At 44.6% G+C, this 6,760-nt stretch overlaps 1 pseudogene; it reads left to right on the plus strand.

Annotated features, from left to right (window-relative positions):
- The first annotated feature begins 213 nt into the window (after positions 1-213).
- Positions 214-1,386, plus strand: LOC144108330 (uncharacterized; annotated as a pseudogene).
- The last annotated feature ends 5,374 nt before the right edge of the window (positions 1,387-6,760 follow it).

The raw sequence follows: 6,760 nt of genomic DNA on the forward strand, positions 1-6,760 counted from the left end.
ATTTTGTGTTTCCATATATTTTGTGTTTACAATTTCTATGTATACTGCATGCTCTTATCTTCGTACAATTTTTAATCGCAGCTTTGTATTATTTCTGCTGTTATCCGTTGTCAAGAGAAAACAAGGGGTAAGAACCATTGTCAAGCTGCTCGAGAAGCAGCTCTTTGTTCTTATCCTTGCATTTATTTCTGTATTGAAAGAAATGCTAAATAAATTGATTCCCAGGAAGCAAAAAAGTCGCCAGCATGCGCTAGCTTCAGCACTGTTGAAAAGGCAGTAGGTGACAGGATGCTGCCTGTGAAATTGGCGTTTATGCTGTCAATTGCTGAAGAACTCGAGCCATTTCTGGCTGAATTTCAGACGGACAAGCCCATGCTGCCGTTCGTTGCTCCTGCTCTGGATCGCCTGTTACGGTCATTGCTTGGTAGAATCATCCGAAAAGAGATCCTCCAAGCTACCAACACGTCCTCCAAGCTGCTTAGGATTGACTTGGAGAACCCAGATAACATGGTTCCTGCTGCTACATTCGACATTGGGTTTGCTGCGAAAAATGAGTTTCGCAAGATCCCAAAACCGTCGCAACTGACTGCGCTCAGCTTCAAAAAAAGACTGTATTTCCTTCGTGAAGAGGTGTTCACAAAAGGTGATGGAAAGGTCACCTTTGCAATACAAGTTGACCAGAGGTGCAAGCTGCTTGGACCCTGCTAGTGCGTTGTCCCCAGAGGCTGGTGCTAAAAAATTGCATGGCACTGGAGGTGCTAACGGAGCACCAGTGGATGACTGGCTTGGAAGGTGAGCGTACCCACCGTTCCTATGTCGAGGTATGCTCATTGAGGAGCTTTGACAGAAAGGAACAGAGGCTGGATGCGCTCTGGTTTGAGTTGTGTTCACGGGACCATAAAGAGCTATTTTTTTTCGTCAAGCTAGTTGTTTGCATGTCTCATGGCAATGCAGCTGTTGAACGAGGATTTTCTGTAAACAAAGAATGCCTTGTCGAAAACCTCAAAGAAGAGTCGCTGATTGCACAGAGAGTGGTGTATGATGCAGTTTCAGCTGTTGGAGCGGTTGCCAAAATTGATGTTACAAACACAATGATGCAAATGGTTCGCGGTGCCAACGCCCGGTGGAAGGAGGAGTTGCAAAGAAAGAGGCAAGAGAGATTGGATGCATCAGAGGCTGAAAGGAAGAAGAAGAGTGGCTGCTCTTGTCAAGGAGCTTCAACACAAGAAGCAAAAGCTCATCAGCGATGCACAGTTGCAGGCTTCTCGTCTTGAGGAAGAAATTATCTCCCTGAAACATGCCTGAAACAACTAGTCAATGATATTTTACCTTCTTCAATAGTGGATAAGTGGTTTTATGTACCTGAATAAAATATTTTGCTTTGAGTGCAATGCCTACCTGTGCAATATACTGCGTTTTTATAGCAGTGGTCTAAATTATTTTCCAGGACGTGGGTCGGGGAATTTTATGGAAATGGTCAGGGAAAACCTGGAAAAGTCAGGGAATTTGAAAATAACAATTTGGTAGACACCATGCTTTAGAAACTCGCTCGTTGAAAACAACCATCATAGAACATTTGGGCATTTGCAGATGCACTCCATCATGCATTGTTCACAGCAGACCTGTGAGGACCAATTCACCCATTTGAAAGAGCCCCATCTCTGTATACATATGTCAAAACATTAGTAGGTTTTTTTTTCAAGGTGGCCAGAGGCCAAGTTCTTTTCTCTTGTAACCGCCATGGAGGTTACAGGGTTTCTTTTGGAAGCCATACAAACCTGGTCACTCTTCAATATATCACCTTCAAGCAAATCGCCAAGTAGAATGCTTTTAATAGGATTGAATTCAATTGTCTCCTTTAAAAACTTGCTCACAGAAAACAGCCATGATAAAATAGTTTGGCGTTTACATATGCACTCTGCAGGCATCGACAGCAGCAGCTGCATCCACTGTTACATGGGAAACATCTGAGGACCAAATCAGACGTGTTTTTCTGTTTCTTCCTGGTTTGAGACTTGCCCTCACCAAGCACTTCAGGAATTGCGAGCAAATAAATGAAAGGTGGCTAAGGCACCATATAATGGGAGATTTTGTTCAAATCCGAAAGCCTGTCTCTTTTAAAAGAGATGGGGTTTTGTTTGCATTAAGGAAAGCAGTCGGAAGACAGGATCCGGCCTCTTATTTCTTGAATGAGGGGAGAAACCTGGAATGCATCACAAATTTATACATCTCCATCGTCTTGTAATAAACTGTAATTGCACCTTTTAAGGGGCAGGCGACTTGGCTTTCGGTGCTGAAATTCATTTTTTGTCATGAAGCGATGACATTTGGCACGCTTATTGCGAAGTTCAGTTATAAAATTAATACAGATTTGCACCCATTATGCCAACCAGTTTTGACATTACGAACTTTTGTGCTTCGCTGCTGTACCAAACTTGCAGAAAACCTAGCATGACAACAAAGCATGGCAGGAGCCTGAGTCATGCTTAAATTTTAGCCAAAGGACCGGTTCATACAGTTACATTCTCCAAATATTATCAACAAAACGGAAAGTTGGGCTAGTTGGGGGGAGCAAACAAAACGGAGACACAGAGAGAAGACAGCAGGACGAGCGCCTTGTCTTCTTTCTGTGTCTCCGTTTTGCTTGCGCCCACATTTTCATAAATATTGTCAACCCGAGTTTTTTGCACACAAAACATTATATCCGTGTTATATTTCGTTACCGTCAAGTCATGTTGACAGAGTGAAAAAGTGCGAAAGTTAATTGCAAATATAAGACCATCACTGCATTAAGAATTTATCACAAAGCAATGGAACAAACCGTTTCAAAATTCATGCCATGCTTTCAGCAAGGAGGGCAGTCAGGTAAAAAAAAAATTAAGACGAATGATTTGCGATATCAAATGAAGAGCTTTTAGCTAAATTGTTTTCACCTATGCTTTCGACACATTTTGATACTAACATGCACATCTTGAAACGACGATTCGTTTCATACCACCCGCATCCCTCTGCGATCACTGGTCCGCCTGCCACGGCCCTCCAAGGGTCACCCTCCCATTATGGTTTCAAGGAACAAAATCATCGGTACAAATCCCTCACACACAAACCAGGCTTCAACCCAACTAACAACTTTGTGTGCAGAATTGTGCCAATTCGTATGCCACCGCTCCGAACCCTCTGCACCAAGCAGGTGGGCCACAATTTTGTCACCAATGGCGACCCCCGAGTGGCATCAGTCTAGGCACCCGCTCAGACAGTACATATATAGTGGAACGCCAGTGTAGGGTATAATCCGGCTGCCGTGCCGGCCTGACAACTGCGCGCGGTCACGTCGTGGAGTGTCACATTTTGCTGACCTGCTCAGAGGCCCGATTCATGATATTCGCCAGTCCGCCCAGAGCGGGGCGTACCAGTGACGCGTGTATTGGGTCGGCGCCAAGGTGTGTAAACGCAGAATAGGATGAAAAAATTTAAAAAGTAACGAAAAAGTATGAAAAAATAAATGGTGTCGTCTGCTGCTTGGTGCCAAGTACAAAAAACGCCGATGCTCTAAAGCGCCTGAAGCCACACAGCTGCAGGGCATATGTGCGTATGCGTCCCACAGTTGTGCCGAAGGTGGTGGTGGTTACAACTTAATTGCCACAAAATGGAAGGGATTAGTTGGGGCCGGGGCAAATTTAGGGTGGCCTCCTGTCGGGGGTGACCTCTTGAGCTCGCATTATGAGGGCCATCTGCATTCTTTTTCTTAAACTGACCAAGAGATTGTCCCGTTCCTCTGCCGAGGGAGCTGGCAAGTGTCATCAGAGGGGGTTTGCTAGTGCATTCCCATAATATATGGTCTCGGGTGGCGTGTGTCTCATCACCACAGTGCAGGCATGCAGGGTCCTATTCACTGTTTGTGATTAAACAATCTTTAGGGGCTAAGAATGGCCTTTGTTGTTAGGCACTTGAGTGTAGTGGCTTGCACCCTGTCCAGGTTGGGCTGAGGGGCGGGATACATCATCTTAGCTCGCAATAAAAGTTTGTGATCTCCGCGTACGAACGAGGCGCCTTGGCAAAGGCATCTGTTCCCGAGAGGTCTCCCGTCCCCTGGTTGGTTAAACATCAGGCTAGACAGTTGAACCCCTCGTTTCCAGAGTTACTTGCGTGGGCAGGAACCCATATGAGACTGATGTGATTGAGAGGTCAGTTACGCAGAATTCGCATTTTGAGCGTGCTTACAAAGTTTTTGGTGAAATTTTGAATGGCACTCTTAGTGCCGAAGAGAGGGATGGTGACTAATAATGGACGGTGAAATGCATTGCGGCGGCGGCCCTGGCATACACGCCACACACGTTTGCTGGGTGATGTTGCTGAACGCAACGCGGAAGGCCCTGCAGTCGGTCATCACAGAAATGAGTTTAGCAGCAACTATACTGCATGAAGTGATCTTCGCGACTCTGCCATTGGTACATTCGCATGAAGCGACAAGGCGGCAGCAGAGCGGCGTGTTGCTCAGTTTTGGCCGCTTCTGTGTTCAGTCACCTCGCGTTATGAGACAGTAGACTTGCCATAGCACCCATTCAGATGTTCGACAGCATGACGCACAATGAAGGGATGCTCGTACAACGCCCCTTTCTGTTCCACAGTTCCTCCCAGGCTTTCACTTAACCACTTAGATCCATGGATGTCCCTCATCTCAGCGCTGTTATTCCCAGCAGCGTGTACCAACTAGCTCAACTCTCCCTTTTATTGAAGATCCATGGATATTGATTAAGTGGTGTTGGCAGCTTCGAGGAAACCACTGTCAGCCTATCGCCCATCGCTCAGCATATCGCATCGAACTACCTTCACATGAGATTCCGTACCTTTGAGACGGAATCATCACGGAGAGAGGAATTGACGGAGAAACGACTGGCTATTGGCTGTCGGTCGTAACCTCAGCACATTAGTGGCGTTGGTAAGCTTAACGTGTCGTCTTCAGCAGTGTCGCGTGCGCGGGGTTGATCACAGTAGTGCATGCGGGAGATCGTTCTCCATAAGCGAGACCTTACACAGTGAGTGTTGGCTATGAGAAAACCATGCTTAGCATGGCAATCCATGACACACTTTAGGAATCGAGGTGCATCATATTTAATGCTATCGTTGGTTACGTTTGCAAGTGGCCGCACACAAAACGCGGCTGCGAATCGCATCAAGCACAATGTTCCAAATGTGTACATTGTCTTATTGTCAAAAGGGTCAAATGTGAAAGCAAAATAGGGAGATATTGATTCCTGCCAGTACTGAAAAAAAAACAGTAAAAAGTCCATTGACAACAGAACCATACATTTCAAAGTGCTGGAGTTTCACGTAATCTGAATCGGACATATACTTCATTAGCATGCTGTGAGGTACACATTTTTTGTTTTGTGACCATTAAATATGAAGTGCACCTACATGCAGACCACGAAAACTTATATAAAGGCATGTCACATGTGTACAGTGGCAGCTACATTATTTCATTCAAATAAAAAGAAGGCTATCAATAATGCTACTTGCCTTTCAATGTTTTGAAAGGCCCTCAATCTCTTAAAATTACATGAGCACATTGCACTTGCCAAAAGCATATAGGCAGCTACACTGCTTGTGAGATGCAAGTGCGCACCAAAATGAGAGGTGAAACAATTTATCATGCACAGCCCTACAATTCCCTTGGTTTAGGACAACAGTAATGCATCTACAGCAGCATCAGGCAGCTCCTTTCAATGCAGCAACTCCTCGTAAAAGGGAAAGGTTTAATGTCAGGAAAGGTGAAGTCGGCTGGAAGAAAATGTCTTCACATATGCTACTCAACTATGGGGAAGTGGAGGAACATAGAGGCAGTGGGTGAAGATGGAAGGTAAAGACATATTACAATGGCTTTAATTTTCTACTGCTCAAAGAAACTTCTCGTGTGTGACAGAAGTGTTCATGAAGATCTTCATGACCATGGTTTTCGTGAGCAGAAAGAAAAAAAAACAGTTCAGGGATGAACAACAAGAAATAAAGGGCTAAGGGCATCTGTGACAGGCCGGAAAGAAGTGTCAACCAGATCATCTAAAAGACAAGCAAGACAAAATGCAGTTGCAAACAGTAAGTGTAGTGCATATAAAAGATTGCTGTGTACAGAACATGTCCAGCTGCATGTCAGATGAAAACAAATATAAAATATGGCAAAGCACATGTGTACGGTCAGGTTGCAATAAAATGCGAACAGGGCCTATGAACAAAACTAAATATTTTATCTGCATGCTTTCAGCTGCAGCATACAACTAGCCTGATTCACGTTTCCGAGTACAGGATCAACTGAGGTACACATCTATAAGCTCTTTCTAAATGGGTATCTCACTGTGAAGTAGAAAATGCCATATGTGTGTTCAGGATTCATTCCAACCTGACTGTACGCAGCTGTCTCATCAAATGCGCAGCGTGCAGCTCTTCATGAATACCATAGGTACCTGCAACCACAGAATACTCAAGCAGATCGACAATATGTATCATAAATGCTTGGTAACCTCCTAAGAGAAACTTGACAGGGAAAAACTGAAGGTCTTCAAAAGCCAAATTTGTTACAATCTGGTTGCATGAGACAAGAACCCATCACCACTTTGTATTAGAGCCCTCGAATAATGCTGTGCATGGGAGTGTGAAAAGCATAAGAACACTTAAAAATTGTTTACTATAGTAGGATACAACTTAAAACTACAGCAGTTGGTAACACTGGCCCACGGTCCACGACGTACTGTATTACTCCGCTAGC

The sequence above is a fragment of the Amblyomma americanum genome, chromosome 10 (assembly GCF_052857255.1).
Source record: "Amblyomma americanum isolate KBUSLIRL-KWMA chromosome 10, ASM5285725v1, whole genome shotgun sequence".
Taxonomy (NCBI): Eukaryota; Metazoa; Arthropoda; class Arachnida; order Ixodida; family Ixodidae; genus Amblyomma; species Amblyomma americanum.